The 21111-nt window shown below is 44.2% G+C and overlaps 1 pseudogene; it reads right to left on the bottom strand.

Annotated features, from left to right (window-relative positions):
* Positions 1–16733, bottom strand: part of LOC115317229 — a 67715-nt pseudogene extending 50982 nt beyond the window's left edge.
* Between the last annotated feature and the right edge of the window lie 4378 nt (positions 16734–21111).

Below are 21111 nucleotides of genomic sequence, written 5' to 3'. Positions count from 1 at the left end.
CCCTTGGCGCGTTTTCTTGGCGCGTTTCGTTGCGACGTCACTAGGCCTCGTTGAGCGATAACATCGGTAGCGTCGTTGGAGCTCGCTCTCTTGTGGCGTCCCTTGGCTCGTTTCGTTGCGGGTGGATGCCCCGTCGTCATTCCGTCGTGACTATCGTTGTCATCCCGAGTTTTCGGCACCAAAATGTTAGAACTCCGCCGCGAGGAACGAGCCGTACGCCATGTTTTGACAAAACCAAAACAGAAGATGACGATGTTTATTGGGATTGCGTCAGGTGCGATGGCTATACAAGAAAACGAAAATTGAGTTTCTTCAGGCATCGGCGCTTTGCTGTTCGTAGGCTGACGAGCCCCGGGAACTTCCGTTTACTGACCGGCATCGTTCTATTTTTTTTTTTTGCCTTTTTCACTATGCAGTCACGTCATTGAGATTCCGACGAAATGCGGCGATTCATATGTAGCGAGTGGAAATGTTTGCGTTGATCAATCCTTCGTAAAAAACCGCCGACGCTGGCGTATTTAATCCCACCATGGCAAGGCTGACGTGTTTTATCGCAAAAATGCGAAAGAAAAAACAATGCCGTGAGGAAAATTTGCAGTCCAGGATTTGAGAATCTACCCCCTACGCCACGAAAATTAAATTTTACAACGCCGAACGACACTTTTTTCACGAAGTTAGTTTAATTTGATGTACTATACTTAAGGTCTGGCGTTATACACACGTGTTTGGCTCTGATAAAAAATAAAAAAGGTATAGCGGAGCCTTGAATGAAATAAGAAAAAAAGACGTAGCATGTTTGAGCACGCGCTCTGAGCTACAAAACAATAATAAACATTACTTTCCAGAAACTAGGAAAGTAAGAGATGTGTTTATTGCTTATGACGCTACGAGAGGTACATAAATCTTTTGAGGGATCATTTTATTGGTGATTTTAATCTAGTCTTAAAATATGCTATTTAGGGCAGGAATCGACTGTTTTATGTGGTAGTTACGATCATCTAAGAGAAATATTTTCAATGTTCACATAGCCGAACGATATCTGTTTCTTTAATAGCTTAAGTTATACGACGTACCGTACCAAAGAAACGCGAATATAAAAACTTTTTTTCGTTAGTAAAAAAAGCGAGAAGCACCAATGCGTTGTGGATGTACACACTGCTGGGTTTGTGAATGTTACCCCTTGACACTACGAAAAATAAATGTCACAATGCCGAACGATAGCATTTCAGAAAGCTAGTTTAATTATCCGCGCTGTACTTGAATCTCAGGAATAAAAAAGTGTTTAGGCCTAACAATAAGTGAAACTGTGGAGCGCAACCTGTATAAGTAAGACCTGGCGGCACGCGGGGGATAGCGCTGATCTACCAGAACAAAATTAAATACTACTTTCCGGAAGTCAGAAAAATCAGAGATGTGCTTATGAGCGATGAGCTCAACTAAATTACTGCCTTAAAACGGCGGTATTTTTGTTTCAATAGTGGGTGAAGATGGACCGCTTTCATGACAAACTTTGGCTTCATCACTGTGGCAGTTTTACCACTTACATTTTTCCATTTTTCTATAATGTACCCATTATTATTAATTTTATTTCTTCGTTGAAAGGACTTGCGCTGTTTGCCTAATACACAGTACCCACCTATTAGCACGGAGGGAGCGAATCATCCTGGCAAAACAAGAGGGCCAGGTTTTCTGAATTGCATCAATTCAAATGTGGGCTCGCACTTTTTATTTTCACCTTCTGCGTGATTGTTACCCTGAAGAAGGGTGCCCACGACAGCCTAAACATAGAAAATATTTAAAATAATAAAAACTAATAAGCAAAGGCGAGAAAAGTTTTAAAATAATAAAAATGAATTAAAAAAGGTGAGAAAAATATTTAAAATAATAAAAAAGTAATAAAAAAAGATGAGAAAAAATATTTAAAACGAAAACTGATACAAAGGGGTGAGCAAAAATAATACAGAATAATACAAAAAGGTAAGAAAAAAAATTAAAAATAAAAACGAATACAAACAGGTGAGAAAAAATATTTAAAATAACGTATACAAAAAGGTGAGAAAAAACATTTAAAATGAAAAAAAAAATGTAAGAACACAAATAGCGTTTACCGCGATTCGAACCAACGACCACAAGCTCAGAAGACCAGAGCTTCAACCCGCAACGCAACCGCTGCCCGGATGACCTCTGCTCCCCTTCTTGAAGGTTTAATGTCTGCTGAATTCAACGAGGTAGAGGGGCTTAGAGTGATAAACCGGAAGTTCGGAAGTGGCATCCCCCCGGTTGCCGCCATATTTTACGCAAATGTGACCACTCGTCACGTGACCTCCCAAGAGCCGTGACGTCACAGGTAAGATGGCAGCGCCCAAAGCTGGCGGATGCGAGTTTGTTCTGTGCGCGGTAGCCGTGATGTGCAGCTGCTTTCTGACGACTTCGGGCTTCTTCGTGCTCGCTGACGCAGGTATAATGTGAAAATATGAAGGAATGAGACTTTATACCGTTTTTGCGCAAGATCGCTCTGGATCAACGCCTGTGAGACAGCATCAGCTCTGCATCGCCGTACCGGTGCTTGGATTCCGGGATGTGTCCGAGGATCGATAGAACTTTGAGTGCTTTTAACATGAAATTTTCGCATTCTCTTAGCTTTGTTTGAACGTTGAATTATCTAAGAATCTACGCGAAATGTATACGTCGCGTTAGGGCCTAAGGGAAGTTGTTTCAGCCCTCCGTCACCGAACAACCATAGCAACTTTTAGCGAGGAAGCTCCTGCGATTTTAACCTTTTGTGCTAATCCACAATTCTACGTTCGATCGCTTTTCTTCCTTTTTTTTTTGTGTGTGTGTGTGAGTGCGAAGTGCACCCTTATTTTCAGCTATGAGGTTGGCGTTTTATTGAGTATGCGGAAGAATAAATCATTGCAGGCACCTGCTTCAAAGCTATTCGACTTGCTATAAGAACAACTGTTTTGGTGCATGCATAGATTAACTGCGCATTTTTTCTGTTTTGTAGGATTTATTGCAGCTATACTCTTTTCCATCAAGAGTGCATTGTATTAGTCGGTCAATTATTTAATTGTTCTAATTACCTGGATAAGATGATTCATATTTGTTTTCATCCCTTGCCTGGAGAGCAGTCTTGTTGAAAAATGTTGACTACCATTCCTTTCGGTCTCTTCAATAGACTCTTTTTAAAAGTGTGGGCTGTCTATACTTGGCATCACCGTAACTTGGAAAAGGCCAACCGCCACAGCCCCCTCGAGCCAATCAGAGAGACGGAGCGAAGGTGTGTGACAAATCTGTGCAGACGAGCACTCTGGTGATATGCTTTCATGTGCCTCTCTCCAATGTGTGTATTGACTCACCGAGACCGTAGCCTTTGCCGTCTGCCAAATTCTGATGAAACAAATTACAGTAGCTACTTCTGTAATTACCCCAGGCTTTCATACTTTGGGTATTTGTTCGACAAGAATGTTGTGTCCGCCATCCCTGTGAATTCGGCTCAGCACCTATTGGACTCGAATGCTGCATTGGCATTCAACGTGAACTGGGGCCCATTCATGTGCTTTGCGCCGAAAAAAATGGTGACGGTTGTGTTGCTTGATAAGGTTCTGCAAAGGGTCTATTGTGTCATACATAAAGGAAGTGTCATGCTATATAACAATGCATCAACACATACTATTAAACTATATGCTCAGAGGTGTGTTTGTTTTTCCAATTAACAAGTTACAGCAGTGTGCTTTAATGCTATTATCATGTGTGTAGTTTTAAGTATCCTCTCTGCAATGCCTACAAAGGCCCCTGGAAGGAATAAATTAATAAATAACATTTTCACATCACTGGAGTTGGTTTTCGGATGCACCACATGTTCAGGAAAGGTTGAACGAGTGCAGCCCCATGCAACAAGTCTGCCAGTCTGGTATTTCCGATTAATTAATATTGAAGGGTCAGAGATGCGAGTGTCCTCGTAAGGTCCAGAGCATGCAATGGACACAATTCTCGGTGTGTAGACTCTCAAGGCATGAAGGCAAACGGAAATATGTTTATCTGGTTAGTGTATCAAATATGTTTATTTCCACTTGATTACAAACTTATTGATTCTTAGTAAATGGTTCCATAACGAGTTCTTTCTGCGACAGTCTCGTGTCAGGCGTTCAGTCGTAGTACCTGTGGACCTTGTTGTCGGATGACGCTCCTGGCACGTCGGTGTTCAGTTTGGTCGAGTGGCAACTTTGACCGACTGATGCTGTCTTGTAATCATACGTCATGTGCACTGAAGCTGCAGGGCTGGCTTCTAATCCGAAAATTTTCCTGGTAGTTTTCGGCATCACTGTAGCAAGTTCGGGCATGTATTGCTTACGTGGCTGTGCCTTTTGCTGTACCGTTGACTTGAAAGCTGGCAACAATTTTTGTTTGCTATCCAAGTCTGGTGATGCTTGCAGTTCACTTTTGAGAGCAACCAACCATTCTATTCCTTCAAGTCACTCAGGGGCATTCTCCCTCAAAGTTGCAAATTGTGTGCTTCGTGGAGTGGACACAGAAAATTGGTGTCAGCAAGTTTTTAGGTATTGTCCTTGGACGACAACAGACACCAAATCCACTGTCACTGCATCGCCGTTAACCTGCTTTGTCGTGCTCACCTCTTGTTGAGGTGATGGACATGAGGAGCTTCGGGGTAATCAGGGATTCAGAATCTTCGATTCAGCACCTTCGGCATCAGGGACAAAGGTCGCCGAAGGTAATCCTTAATCTCCCGTGGTCGCTCCTCGAGACGTAATCGAGGGTCGTTTGGCACGAACCCTCGCAGACCAATTCATTGGTACGGGCTGCTTTGGTAGACATGGTCGGCTTCATGCAGTGGTAGCAAAGTGGTTTTCGGTCGCACATTCGCATCACCTACGTTTTCCTCTGTGTACTTTGTTGAGCGCGGACCTACACACGATGTCGGAAATGCTTCGGCGTTAGAGTGTCTCATTGAATTGGCATTGAATACTAAGGGGCAGCCGGTGGCGGTCGTCGTGCTATTGTGGCGTAAGTTGCCCTTGGTTTGTCAGATGCCGCTTCGCTCGCAGAACTCTCGGTTGAAATACCTGTCAAACTTGTTCCGAAACAATCTCGGCAATCAAAATAAAAGCCGGGCAACTGATGGCAGGAAGTAGCTTCCTGATCTCCTCCCAGGCAACGTCGTGCGTGATGTCGTGGATGCCTGGGAGGCTGGCGTCGAAGTAGTAGCTGGACAACTCGAGTGTCGAGACGCCGGGAAGTTGTTCATAGTGGCAGGCTCGGGCATGCAGTGCACATTCCATGCTGGAAGCCTCAGTGATATGAACACTTCGACTGTTGTTGGGGGGTTGCGGACAAGGCTGCCGAAGGTGTTGTCCCTCACGTGGGGCGCATGGGATTCTTAGGTTCTTGTCTTCTGTAGCATCAAGGTCGGCGTGGGCGTGGGCGCTCGATCAAGCGCAAAACATCCTTCACGAGTGCGGTGGCGCTCTCATTGGGGCAGTGTCCTGGACAGAATCAAGAATGCGGCTCTCTTTCGTTGATGTTGGCTGACGGATGCGCGCTTCAGCTTGATCTTGCAAACTTCCCATGACGTTAAGGAGGAATCACGGTTCTCAGACCGGCGCCGGCAGTTGCTTCCACGAGAAGTATAGGTTCTGCAGGAGCTGGTTGTCTGTCCACCCAATGTGGCGGGCGACACTGTCATATTGTTCAATCCAGTCCTTGACGTCTTCATACAGCTTGCGTGAAAAAGCGTCGGAGTGTGATTTGCGACGGGCATGCAAACAATGGTGGGAGGGGACACGGTTTGCTGCTACAGGTTTGTCATTGTTGGCTTAGTCAGCTTCGGATTTTCTGACAGGACACCGAATTCCGGTGGTTTTTCCTGGTAGCAGCAACTGGCTCGGATTTCAGGTGCTTCGTGGTGTATTTCCGAGGTTACTCCTTGTGGTACTCGGTCGTCTTGCGGTTGTTCTGCCAGGCTCGGGTCAGGACTTTGCCTACGGCTCGACAGGGGTATAAGACGCAGAATAGTCCGCCAGCCGTGTCCCATTATCGGGTAACTCGGCTGAAGAGCCGCCGGGTTCACACAGAGTGAAGGGCTACGGGTAAGGTGCCCAGTACCTCCACCTGAACATACGATTACAGCTGAGCATGACCTGCAGTGTCCCAGAATAGAGAATATTGATAGAAGATAGGACTGGAACGAGGATCCGTGACAGTATAACAAAACTAGCAGAAGAGAATCTATCCTGAGTACTGAAAAAGCTGCATTGCTTTAGTGGCATTCTGTCCGTATAAATCCTCTCCTTCGGGGTTTGGCGACTGCCGTGGACGAACTGAACTGAAATGGATGTGGGACCACTTTTCTGGTAATGAGCCACTGCAGACTGTTGCCACAAAGCGGCGTGAGCTGGGTACGTAACACGCTCGGTGAAATGTCTGGACAGCTTGCAATTCGCGTAACGAGTGTGGATGAAACGTTTGTGTTGACGAAACGTGCGACAGACCAGCGGGATCAATACCAACTGCAACACCTGTGCTTCGTGAAAGTGCACGGCTACGCCGGAACAATTTCGGAAGCAGCACAGCATCACCTAAAGCATGGCACAGGAACTACCAGCTTGAAGGCAGCTCTTCGGTGCGCCGCACACCTGTGCCCCGTGAAAGTGCACTTCTACGTCGGAACAATTTGTAAGCAGCACAGCATCATTCAGCACGGCACGGGAACTACCAGCTTCAAGGCAGCCTTCCGGTGCGCCGCACAACCGAAGTGAGCCCTCGGTCATTTGATCGAAGCTGCACCGTGATTGCACACCGCCAAGCACGACTCAGGCAATTTCCGTCGCTAAACTGTGTATCCAAATATATTGCACACGCTTCACTGCAAACCTCGAAGATTCCGATGGTCAACGAGAGCACAGAAACGTCGCCTTAAATTTTATCCTAGCGGTATCCGAATCAATCCGAGGTCCGAGCAACGTAGGTCAGATTGTCTCTTCAGTGGCAATATCCCGGTCGGTCACCAGCGAAATGCACACCGTTTCTCCGTATTTTCACGTTATACCTACGTCAAACACCACGCTGAACTCTGAACTCGCTTTCGACCGGCCTCATATGACGGCTTCCGCGTCTGAAATCAACTCGCCGAGACGAACGACAACCAACAAAGCATCCGACAAGCTCCGGCCCAGCTGGGGCCAGCCGCTGCATGGGCGCTGCCATCTTTCCTGTGACGTCACGTATTTGGTTTGCTCATGTGACGTGTGGTCAAATTTGCGTACAATGGCAGCCTCCTTATGGGGGTCACTTTCGAGTGCAGACCGGAACCCCGGTTTATCGCTCTAAGCCCCTCTACCTCGTTGGCTGAATTTGTTGTTTTACCATCGTAGGCTTAGTTTCGTATTTGTTATTTTGCAACATCTTAGGACTTATTCCTAATATTGTGGCGAAATTGACATTTGCAATAATTTATTATTGCTGTGTTTTTTATGAGTTTTATAATGCGGTAGGCTGATCGTTTTATTTCAAACGTGTTGAAGATACGATTACAATCTCATCGAAGCAACGGCCTATGTTTCGCATGTTTCGCCGGCCGTGTGCGTTTGAATGCCTGTGTTCACGACCGGCTAACGGTCCAATTACCCGATTAGTGGTGATGCGTGGAGTTTGCCTTAGTTTCGAATGTGTCCGACAAAGACGGAAGCGACTGTGGGACGTGGAACTACGTCAAATCTGCTCAACAGCCAAGATCATGGCACGGGATCGAAGTAAGTTCGTGTTTTGTTCGTTTGGGTTAGATTATTTCCTGCGTTCAGAAGGCTTGTTATTGTCTGCAGATCGCTTGCTTTTACCAGTATTACTAATTGTGCGCAAATGGTGTTATGCGAGGCTGTTTTTCTTTTTTCCCCGATGCAGAGGCTGACTACTCGCTTAAGGTCGATCAGTTGCGGCGGAACTCATTGTGAGACGGATTGGGGGTGGAGGTGGGGTTGATTTCCTCCTTCCACCGTGTTGTTTACTGGTAAGCTAGAATGTCTGGAAGAGCGCAGTGCCCCTCCATCGCCGACGCCACTCTCCGTACTTGCGTGCTGTAAGCTGGGGCGGACAAAAACAGCGATTGATTGATCGAGCAAGTCCGTAGCTTTCGCCGCCCCAGTCGTCTGCAGACGCCTTCATTTTCGCAGTTCGTACCCAGAAAAAAATTGCCGAAATTTGGTGCCGCGATGAATTCACCCCATGGTGATTAATGCATAGCATACCACTTCCGATCGCAAGAATTTGTGCCCGCAAAATAATTTTTGACGCTGGCATTTATTCCTCGCGAAATATCGAGCTCTAAAGATCATTTGCTGTACACGTGTTTCGTATAATCCAACGCACGTATAACAAATTTCACACCTCCAGAAACACTCAGGCTGCTTTAAATGGTGAAGCATTTATTCTCTTCCTACTGGTGTTTTCTAGAGGCTTTCAAGTATTAATTACAAGCTTCTAGGGAAATGTACATGCATGTCCTCAATTAAGGTAGTGTCTCGCCAGTTTTTGGTATCAATATTTTGTTCAGTGTAAGTATACAGTGTTAGACATACCTCACCCCATCCCTGTTTTTCGTGTGGTACTTCTGCGTATCACGATCTGGAATGTCCACCTAGACGTTGAAGAGAAGAATGAAGTAGTCGAATACACAAGAGTTATACGTTCAGCGCGTGTGCTTGTCTTTCTGAGTATCTGGTGTGTGATTGTTTCCTTGCACTGTCACCGTAGAATATGCAAAAATGAATAATGACATTGGCACATTTGTCGTGCCAAAGCCTGTCACAATTTTTCCGAACTGATCTCCACGAGATCACAGATACCATTGTTTCTGTTGTAGTGGCACGGCAGAGTCTATACTTGTTTTGCTCCAGTCTTTGTAAGGGGGACGCTGTAATCCGATTCTACTCAATTATGGTATACTAGATAGCACTATATTTGCAGAGATAGTCTTCGGTTTTTGTAGTTCCATCGAAATGTATATCAGCTTTTAAGTTACTTGTTATTTAGCATGTAAATTTACAAGCTTATCTAGATTGAAGGCAGCAAATACCTTGCCAGCACTCATGCTACGTGTTTGAAGTATATTGCGTTAACATAATTGACCCTACCTTTGATTTTTATTTGTCAGTGCCTCAAGGGAAGCAAGGAGAAGGAGTGGATCCCCGCCCCTGCCCGTTTCGATCCGGATGAGCATCGTACCGGCGTGCGGTTGTGTATCACTACTGCGTGGTGCGCGTTAAAGACACCAGGCTAGCGGTTGTATACGCGCTGTCTAAATTACTCTACAGCTGAGACAGCAGACGCCCACTGAGGCAAGCTAACTTCTGACTGTATAAACATACAATTTTTTTTTTGAGGAGTGGGATTATGTAGAGAAGCTAGTGGGTTTTTCTATGGGTACGAAGCTGTCCGAACTAAGGTCAGAATGGAAAAAGTACCACCAAGTTCCGCCTGGTCCCAAACAGCCACAATAATGAACACGGAATTCAGAAGAATAGTAATACGAAGGACTTACGCTGGCAGCCACTCTTTGAGTTCGCAGTGACATTTGATTATGATCACAAATACTCCTGCTTTGCTCAAGGTGGCCTAGTTTACACACCATATTGGTGATCTTTAGCGCAGCAGGAATATTTTTATCAGAATTAAACGTCATTGTTAACTGAACAAATGTGGCTGTCTGTGTAAGTCTTTCGTGTTTTTATTCTTTTTACTTCTGTGTTCATTATTTCATTTTTTGTTTCTTATGTGTTCATTATTTTATTTTTATTTTTATGAGGTTTTAGTTAAAGATATGATGCCCTCGTCATTTCCTAGTCCGGGAAACAGTGGTGACCTCGTCGTGTTCAAGGAGCAGTAATGACATTTTCATCATGTATTGCTTCCGCGGCGAACAACGGTGTCTGTGTGCATGTGTGACGTGTTAATCACACGGGAAGATTTGGCGACCGAACGGAAAAACAAGGCCAGCGAGGAGCGACTGGAGGCTTTGAACGTCACACGGTGCAAGGAAGGACTTCAACGACGAGGCTAGCAAGCAAGCCCTTGTCAAAACTGCTGTGCTCGACCGGAGAGTTGAATCAGGACTGTGACTCTGTGAGTAGGAATCAACGACTTTGAAACTTTCGTATAGTTTACAGCTTAAGTGTTGCCTCCGTTTGTTTTATTTTAATAGGTGTATTTGTGCCATTACATTTTTAGTCCAGTTTAATGTTTGTCCGTGCTATATTACAGTTTTGTTTCTTATCATTTTTTCTTGAATGGGGGAAGTACTTGTTTAGAGTTTTGGCGCTTTTCTAAATAAAACTTTTTTTGCAAACCATATTCTCGGTCTGCTCCCTCGACAACCAATCCCGCCAAAGGGCTGTTTACTTTCCGACGTCGAATGATACGTTACAATGTTTCCGAGCTAGCGATCGCCTGCATTCTATATTTGTAGCATAGATATTTGTCGGAATGACAGATTCCGAACCAGACCAATAAGGATTGGTCAGTGGCCTATTCTGTAGATATATCTACGTAAACACACGTTTGGCAGTGTGGGATAGCAGTAAAATGTATATTATGTGATCCCATGTCTGGACCTGGAAAGTATGGTATCTGCCCCATGGCAATAATTTTCATGTGATGCTAGAAGGGGCATCACATGAAAATTGCTTTATATGGGGTGGATACCCTATTTGCCAGGCCCAAAGACGGGATCATATAAAGCAGTCCATATATTGCATATAAGGGATTGGGCAGATATGGGTGTATAAGGAATTGGGCAGATATTGGTATATAAGGAATTGGGCAGATATGGGCATATAAGGAATTAGGCAGATATGGCTTTATCAGTCCAGATATGGCCTGAGTATGCATATCTGGCCATATCTGCCCAATCCCTTATATATCCATATCTGTATTTTTTTAATATAAGTCCAGATATGACATTTCTGTAAGGAACCTTCCCCCGAAATATTCCGATTCCGCCATGTAAACTTAACGTGGAAACAGCATTAGCGAAGCGTTTGTTGGTCATGGGAAGCACGGCATCACGTAATGGGAAGTACGCAAGTACAAAACATTTTCGTGTCGCCATCTAAGGAATGTCAACTGAACCCATTGCCTGTGCGCTGCAGTCCTCCACATTCGAACAGTCATTCCTTTCGATGGCTAGCCGCAACCTTTGTCGATGATAAGACCTTCGAAAATCGACAATTGCGGAAGGAACGCTGGGAGCACGAAGACATAACTCGACAGGAAACCACCTGGTAAACTCAGCGACATCCCTCGAAGTATGGCTTCGAGGGAAGCCCAAAAGCTTTTTTTGCTCGTTGAAATAAAAAAAAGCCAGCGCACGCCAGACAAATAAATCTCATTCTCTCTCTCCGAAGATATGGGTCTTCGTTTTATATACCTATTTAACCCTCTCACCCTCCGATGTCTTCGCATCGCGATGGCGCTGCAGTAGGCAGTACGCATGCCCAGACGGTTCGTCTCGCGCGAAGTGTCTCTCGGCGGACTTGCAGTGCCCACCCTTGTTATGTGCAACCGCGGTAAACAACCCCCCTGACACTCCGCCACGATCAGAGAGAGCCAATAAAGCGGGTACAAAAGTAAAACGTCACGGCGCTCGTGGAATTCTTTTTAATGCGAAAACATTAACTGTCTCATGAAGCGAGCTGACGTCATCAGTTTGAAGCGCGAAAACGGCACTTAATTTTCTTCGGTTCCATTGGCTGGCGCCCGTCGACGGGGCTCCCATTGGCCGCTGCACTCGTCAGTTTCCAAGACCGCTCACCCCATGGCGCTGTGTGTCCATCAGCCCGGCGTTAACACGGAGCGTGCAAAATCACCAGGAGAGCACACGCGCTGACCGTCGACGAAAAGTACGCAGCAGACGAAAAAAGGAGCGGACGACCGACTTGCATGCTTTCGCATTCACAACTCATAAGGAACGCTTAGGTGTACCTCGATCTTTTTTTTTTGCGTTTGTTATTACAATTTTTACCAAGTACGCACAAAAAGAAAGATGCGCGGAATGACGGCGCAATAACGGTGCCGTGGTCCCGCACTTGTCCCTCTGAAATGTTTTCACCTCTCTAAAAAGAACACCTTGTATGCCAGAAATCTCACGCACCCCGCTGGTTGCGGGCACCCCGCGACTTGCCTTAAAAAGCGGCTCGCAGGCTCCGGCGGCGAAACCCAATTATCCATCTCTCGAGCGCTAGAAAATGAAAGCGGTTGAACAATGATCACAACTTAAAGATTCATCTCCACTCATAACGAATCTCTGTTCTTTGTATTGTATTCACATAGTTTATACCAGACTTGTACGTAATCCGTTACAAGTAACGAAATTACTTGTAATCCCTTACATTTATCTGTAATTTAGTAACGGAATAATTACATATTTTCTAGAGTAATTTTAAAGTAATTCCTTTACATTTTTGACGTAACAGATTCCTTGTAATCCGTTACATTTCTTTTCTCAGGACACGCCCGCCCCCCCCCCCCCCCCCCAATTCCAAACAGTTTTTTTTTCATTTTTGTAAAGTCCAGCGCAGTGACGTACTGTCACGCGAATTGACCAGCGCAAAGTGAGGCTTGACACTCTTCAGCTCCGCAAAGTCTCCTCTTACAACACCAAGCCCCTGAAACTATTTTTTTAGACCCTAAAAACGATGTAAAAAAATCCAAATTAACATTTCTACAAAAAAAAGAAAAAAAGGGGGGGGGGCAAGTTATTTCCGTTTTTTTTTAGTGCCTTTGCTTTTTCCTTTCCGGTCGAAGACGGGGAGAGGAGGACACCAAGTGATTGTGCGCCTCTTCGAGAAGCTCGAGGCGCTAAGTGCACTGAAAATAATTAACAATGTCCCTCTCGGTTATAGTGACTACGATCATTTTCATAATGTCACAACACGAGACAACGCTCCGTTTACCCTACCCTTTTTTTGAGTCAGCTTTTTGCGAGCACTTAGAAAATGGTAATAGTCTTCCTTTCTTCTTCGTCCTGCTTTGCCCCAGCAGGACGCATCTTATCCCTAGCAGATATTTTTACAAATAAAACTTACTGGTGGCTGACGTAGACTTGATATTCTGGGCTTGAGGAGAGAGTGAAACTCGTGAGGCGCCGCTTACTTAGTACTCTAGCCTTTGCTGCCCGTGGCATCAGCGGACGTCTATCTGGAGAACACCGGAGTAAACTGCACTCGGTTCGTGTTCCGTGCGTTTTTGAACGGCACCAAAAAAGGTACACACAGCAAACGCACATTTACATTTCCTTGTGTTAACCGACGTTCTAATTAATTGTTATTATGAGTGTCCTTCGTTTTCTTTTATTACTTATATTTGTATACTGGAAACTTCTTTTTATTTACCAACGTCTCAAGTGAGGCTCGAACTGTTCAGAACCAAAGGAAGAAGAATATCAAACCAAACCTTATTTATTATTTAATTATCACCTTACTGTTACAACTATGTTTTGCTATTAATGACTTCCACAGCTTCGCGATTTAGACAATTGAGAATTTTAGTAGATCGGTCCGATGACTCCGATAACGATATCCGATACTTCGCCGCCGTCTTTGCGTATGCATCAAATCGTTATCGGGTACCGTTATCGCGGGTATCGGAGGCATCGGAAGGATCTACTAAATCTCTCGAATAGGAAGCAACGGCTGCAACGACGAAGCTTTGCTCTACAGTCGAGGTAAATAGTACTTCCCTCGCTTCACTGAAAAAGCTCAATGCAGAGCATGAAGCATTCGTGAGGAACAAGATGGCAGTCCCATCCAGTGCCTCAGCTCAAATGGTGTTCAGCGTAGCAGTCGGCATATTGAGTAAGAAATAACGCAAAAGGTCTGACAAGACTTTCGAGAGCCAGCATTTGCTCAAAATACTCAAGGTCATTAAATGGAACACATTGCAACAATAAGAACTTGAATAACCCTCTTCCCTTTGTTTCTTACTTGAGGACAATAATGTCAAAAGTAACGCCACGAATGTAACGGATTACTTTTTGGAGTAACGGTTAGTTACTTTTATGAGAGGGTAATTGTAATTGTAATAAATTACAATTTAGCGTTGAGTAATTGTAAATGTAATTCCTTACTATTTTTCAGTAACGTGTACAAGTCTGGTTTATACCGTTTTGTTTTAATTTTCCTAGTGTTTCGTCTAAAAGTTGGGTTTCCCGCCTATTTGTCAGATCAATAGTGTACGCAATTCCGCGACTACGCTGCAAGTGCTCGCTCTTCATTCACGGACGCATCTCGGCAGCACGAACTCCAGCTCAGCAGGAGCAGCTGTTAGATAAAGCTATAAACTTAGTATTCTCACCTTTTGTTTTCGACTCCTACTATAACAATTGTCAGGAAACCAAGAAGTATAACGTGAACATTTTTTTTTCAATGCATATTGGGCTCAATTAATTTCCGTGTTAAGCGCACAGGAAGTCCTATTCTCCCCTTGCATTTCAGACCATGTTAAGGAACAATTGTCTCGGAAAGTATTAGGAGTACTCTTGCCATAAATATGTATCATTTTGTTTCAAATTTTGGCCTTTTTTCCATTTGAACTAAAAGTAATACAGCAATTTGAAAATTCATTTTATATCAATTTTTTTTATAGTACTGATCTTTTAACTCCCTAAATTTATTAAAACGTGTTCAACACAAAAACTGTTTGACGCATGTTTTCAATTCTAGCTTAGTACTTTTCAACATCTATGTAGCTAGCAAAAAACACCCCTGTATTGGCAGATTAAGAAAATAATAGTTCCTACGTAATGAAAAAATGTTCTTTTCGGGATAACTGAGTTTAAGTAAAATAAAAGTTAAGTGAATAACAAAAGGTTATATCGGCATTAAAACCGTGAGTCATTTCTCCAGCAGCCGCCAGTTAGTAATAATTGTTAGAGAAATGTCTTCGCTTTTCGGCTTGGCGGCTTTGCTTGTCGGGACTCTTGTGCTACCTGTCGTGTCACTCTGTCCGGAAACCATGCATATATAAGTGCCGTCATCTTCCCTGAGCCACTTGATGTTGTTACACCAAGGGTTATAACCCCGAGCTTCAAAACGATTCTCTCGGGGGATGCTAGCAATACTGAATAAAAAAAAAAAAAAAACAGCATCCAATCTCGGCATTTTGTCGTTCAATAACACAGGCGCTTGAACGTACTCACGTGGGAAAGAAAACAAAAACGTGCAGGATGTCTCGGGATTTTTTTGATTAAAAAAGAGCTATGCAATAGTTGCCAGATCACTTCCAATGTGTGGCTCGTTCCGAATATGCTTCTACATCTGGCGTGGACTCTTTGTTTTGTTGGAAAATGTATGGACAAACAGAGAGCATATCCCAAAACGTGCATGGTCACCAGCTACGCGCTTCCAGAAAAAGTTCAACCCGTAATATGACTCTCTCGCAAAGCTGTAACAATAAAAAATGCGCAGAAAAAAATAAACATTGTAAAATGAAAAAAAAAATTACTATCGACTTTTTTCTTGCTTTTTTAGACTTTACCGTTAATAGACGAATCTTACGGCCAGTTTTTTTCTTATGCCACACGCAGCCATGCATAGTAGGGTCTGTAGCAAGGTTCGTCTCTAGTTTCTTTACACGGGCAACACCCTCGCTGACGATCTGCGAGAGCCGAGTACGAGGCGGCATGAGCTGTCTCGTGCACTGGCGCTCGCCTTCTATAAACTACAATTATGGCGGTATCACGCATGAGTGCAATGCTTATTGAGATCAGTCCATAGGAAGTATTCACTGGCGGCCATAGCTGTGTGCGCGACTGCTGAGCACGTGCTGATGGCGAGCTTCCACAGTTCTTTTGTAACGTACATTCCGCACCCTCACGGTTGCCGGTCTTAGCAGCCAATTAATCTGGGTTCGTTCTGAGCCCGCGCTCTAAACAGCACCCACAAATATGGCGCCCAGTGAGTACTACTTATTGAGCAGTTGGAACTACAGTGGGGTTGCTACCACGTTCGCTTGACGAAATGAGAACTTAAAAAAAACTTTATAAGCAAATCAAAGCTAAGGTTGTCACTCTTGAAACAGAGTTTGCAAAATGCAGAGATTACAAGGACCCTCTTGGATATTTGAAACTCTGGAGAGTGTGAAAAGAGAGCACCAGGAGAACGGGAATTCCCAAAAGTGTTTAGAAATTCGTGTTGTCCGCTGCGGCTTCCTCTTTTCAGGGTTGAAGAGTGTCAGTTATAAACCAGCTCGCCTGCGTCCTATCATTCACTACAATAGTCCCTTCTGTAATTTGTACACGAATTAACTTATCGCCCAAAGTCCAGAGTTCAAATTAAGCACATCTAAATCTACAAATATGTTGCGAATTTAAGCTGCGCGAATGAGGTTTACCTGTGACCTATTCCCAGTCCAAATTCCGTTGTTCCTGTGTTGTTCAGGGTGTAGCTACGAAATCATCGCAGGGGTGATGCAGTGTGGTCCAGGAACGTGCCTTTTCCTCTGGCGTAAAAGTAATCAAAGATTATGATGTCACAAACACCGTCCCGTGGGCCGACGGTTTGTGGGCCAGCGGCGCGGCCAAAAGTGCACAGAATCGGCTTTGGGTTCATCGGCCTCCCTGCGAATGTGCAAGTGCAACGGAGAATGAATATTAACCCCCATGGTACACCATAATTCCTTGTTCACGTACAAAAACGCCTGCACGAGCGGTTAAAAAAGAAATACATTGGGCTGCACTACACAGCACCTAGGCCAGTTTGCTGATTATTAAGGTCACCTCTAAAGGTAGTTCACTTTCCTGCAAAAGCCATTTTGAGGGTATGTTACCGGCGCCATGGGTACAAGATGTTGCAGGGAGAGAAACCCGAAGAGCGGAGGAGATAAAAGTGTATGGTGACGCCACAGAGCAAAGCTCGAACTGCAAGGAGTGGCGGCAAACGCTAGCTGCAATTTTCTCTACCCAATATCTAATCTAAGCTTCCATGAGCGTCGTCTTGGTCCTTGTGCCGGTCCTGGCGTTCGGCGCTCGGCGTTGGAATGTGTTCGACGGTCCGCGTTCGAACGCCGGAGCCTGTGCGAGGAGCAGACAACGCACCTGGGCCCGTTTGCTCGAAGCACTAACCGCGGCTAAAGTTAGCCGCAGTACCTAGGAGAGGGGTTTTGAGATCACGTGACTGGCTCGCTAGAGATGCGAGGAAACATTGCGGTGCCCCAGTGAGTGAGCGCCGCTCGCTTTGGAAATAATATGTCGTTGTGGTTGCAATATCGGGCGCGTTAGTCAGCAACGAATGGTGCAGGAGGCTTTCGCTTTGCCTTCATCATTATCATCATCATAATGCCTTTATTTGTGTCAATTAACAACCAACAAAGGTCTACAATGTGGCACAGTGAAAAAAAAACAAATTGCACAACTGTAAAACATGCTCAACTGATAAAACTAGCATGCAACAAAACACGACAGTACATTTTTAGCGACGGAAAATAATCTCATCTAATTGTCTACTGATATTTACGTAGCTATCAAAAATATCAAACTTTTCATGCCCAAGATTGTTTACACTTGTCTGCATTCTTGTTGTTGGTGATGTCATGTGTTGATTGTGGGGATAAAAAGTGAGAGCTGTCCTATTTGAGCGAGTCGGTACGTTAAAGTTCACTGTGAACAAAAGTGTTGAGTCAATGTCCCCGTGAACTATTTTATATAAGAAGGCAACATCGCGCGATAGTCTTCTGAGGGATAGACATTGTAGGCCAAATTTGTCGAGCAGGAGTTCACAGTTGTAAAAATGCCTTCGGCCAAGGTATTTGTCATAGATTAAGCGCACAAAACGTCTCTGAACTGACTCTATTTTAGCTGCATCACGTAGTGTCAGTGAATTCCACACCACAGAGCCAAAGTCTAGTCTCGATCTGATAATAGAACAAAATAAACGAAGGAAACAAGCATAGTTCGCAAACTTTCTAGTTAATCGAGTAATCATTCCAAGTAATCTAAATGCAGAACAGGGAATATGGGCGACATGGCAGCCAAAGGATAGAGTAGTGTTAAAGTACACTCTAGATCACGAAGCGATGATACTCTTAAAATGCACTTATCATCAATTGAGTATGAATAGTGTATAATTTCACGTTTTTTACTGAAAGACATGACCTTCGTTTTTTCTGGATTGGTGATTAAGCAATTTTCCCGACACCAGTCTAAAATAAGCGATGCGTCATTCTGAAGAAGGTCACAGTCATCGATCAAATTAATACTTAAAAAGAGCTTGATGTCGTCTGCGAATAACAGCACGTTTGAGTTTACTACGCAGTTAGATATCTCATTGATAAAGATCAAAAACAATAGTGGACCCAAATTGGAGCCCTGTGGTACTCCCAATGTCGGATAAAAAGGATCAGAGAAGTTATTTAAAATGCGTACGACACAACGACGGTCAGTCAGGTAACTTTCAAGCCATAATAAAAGCACAGGAGAAACGCCATTACGTGACAATTTGTGCAGCAGCGAAGCGTGGTTCACCTTGTCAAAGGCTTTCGAGAGGTCAAAATAAACAACGTCAACTTGACCGCGATTACAAACAAAAGGCACTGAATAATCAAGGAAGGTACAGAGGTTTGTGTCGACTGAGCGCCCCTTGATAAAACCGTGCTGAAAAGAACTGATACAGCGCTTGAAATAAAAAGACAGACGGGTGTGCATCACTATCTCAAATACTTTTGAAAAAGAACATAGCAATGATACAGGGCGATAGTTCTCAACTTGCGAAGTATCCCCCGTCTTATGAATAGGAACAACAATAGACTCTTTCCACAGAGATGGAAATATACCTTTACTTAATGAAATATTAAATATATGCTCTAAGATAGGCGCAAAAAGATTCGAGCAACCTTTAACAATAAAGTTAGGCACATTATCTGTACCAGATGTTAGTTTCGGCTTCAGTTTCCTTATAGCCGCCAAGATCTCGCTAACAGTGACTTTGTCTACTGCACAAACATCAGAGTAGACAGGATCGTTAAGAAATGCACTACCTTTAGGAACATCGGAGGAAAAACAACCACTGAAATGACTTGCAAAAACGTTAGCGATATCCTTCGGGTTAGACAGATAATCAGAATTTCTTCTGAGACAGATACCGTGTGTACTGCCTTTTGTATGTTGTCTAGCAAATTTCCAAAACTTATCTGGTTTGTGAAAAATACTATTTTCTACTGCGTTTAAATGCACACACTCGTCATGAATAAACAACTTTTTAACAAGAGACCGATAAATGCTGAACTTAGCATACCACATTTGCGATCCATTTTTTTTGTACAATTTGTGACAATGTGGTTTTTTCTTTATGTAATATATTAGATCTTTAGAATACCACGAAGGATACTGTCTAGGTTTCGATGACCGTTTTGGAATAAAGTTTTCCATTCCATTTCTCACTACCATCGTAAACGACTTCGCCGCTGAGTCGACAGAATCGTCCTTCAAAATGGATGACCAGTCGTAATTTTCAAAAAACCTATAAAGACCAAAATAATCGCCTGTGTTGAAGGAGTAATACGTCTGCTTTGGGAGACCTGCAGATTTCAACGAATTATGGAAGGCAACAATAAAGGGTGGGTGAAAAGCGTCAACCTTAACAAGTGAAACATCGGCAAGAGTTAAGCCGATGATTGGCACATTTGAAAGAAAAAGATCAAGGACGTTCCCAGCGCTGTTATCAAACCCGTTTAATTGACTAAGGCCATTAAAATGTATGAAATTCAATAGGTGAGACGACTTGCTTGCTGTTATACTATTTTGACTAGTAAAAAATCCTGACTGCCAGTTGGCACCAGGTAGGTTAAAATCACCATAAATGTGCACCCTGAACTTTGAAAAGTCAATTTCTTTTCCAATGTATCAAAGTGTTCATTAAAAATACGATTATCCGATAGGGGAGGGAAATAATAATTCCCAATTAGGTAGTTACAACCATCATTTGAAAGCAATTCTATCCAAAAGCATTCTGGGTAGGTTTCAAGGTCTTGTCTGCGATGCGAGGTAACTGACTGATTTACGGCGATTAATACACCGCCTCCGAATTTCTGGCGAGTTAAAGCATAACCACGGTCACGACGGTGGACGGCATAAGAAGACCGAAAATAGTGTGCACTTGAAATTTCCTCGTTGAGCCATGTTTCGGTTAGACAAATGATATTAAAATTGGAAGAGACTACATTTGGCAGAAATGTGTCCGCTTTGGTTCGTAAGCCACGAGTGTTTTGGTAGTACGCATTAAATGTCTCGATCATTCATCTTGGCATGATTGTTTTCAGATGTGCTCGTACGCGAAGCGTCCAACCTTCGAAAAAACGGGTGAAAAATACAACCATCGGGCCACACTTCCGGTCTGTTAATTAATTCGAATGAGTCCTGATTCACCTCGACAAGGAAGGAAGAGTACGCATTTTAGAACAGCAAATCGAATTTCCCTTCAACAAAGGTTCGACGAGTAAAAGAACGTCAGAAGCTGTCGTGTCTGGAGCCAGACGCGGAACAAACAATGCTGCTTTCCGAGGGCGAGAAATTACGCCCACTTTCGAAGCCTTTCCAGTCCCAACCATTGATTTGGTTCTTCGGCGTCTGTTCACGATCGTGAAGCCATCGGGCACTTCTGTCGCACTCAGGTGCTCACCTTGGCGTGGAATCTCCCGTAGATCAGCAGCTTGTGACGAGTCTTGCCCGTTCGAGTTGATTTGGCGCACTTGTGCGTCAACTGCCGGGAGAACGCCCCTCGGCGCCGCCGCAGATGAACTCGAGGATTGCCTCGGCAACGCAGCCGCATTGGATTCCGCCGTGACGGACGAATACTGAGTCCTTGCTGCTACCGGTGTGGTAAGTCGTTCCAGAAGTTTTCGTTTGAGGTCGAAAACCTCAGAACGAAGATCTTTGTTTTCTTCTCTGAGGCACTTCACCTCTGCTGTCAGCACTTCCATTTTGATGCCGATGGTATTCATGCAGCGTTCAACAACTCGCTGGATGGAGCCTTCCCCGGTGATGCCGGTCTTGGTAGCAGAGACGACCTCTTCGGGGTCCTCAGAAAGTGTGTCTGAGTCATACCCATCCTT

This window comes from Ixodes scapularis, unplaced genomic scaffold (assembly GCF_016920785.2).
Source record: "Ixodes scapularis isolate PalLabHiFi unplaced genomic scaffold, ASM1692078v2 PGA_scaffold7__128_contigs__length_106722199, whole genome shotgun sequence".
Taxonomy (NCBI): Eukaryota; Metazoa; Arthropoda; class Arachnida; order Ixodida; family Ixodidae; genus Ixodes; species Ixodes scapularis.
This window is presented reverse-complemented; position numbering and strand designations above follow the sequence as displayed.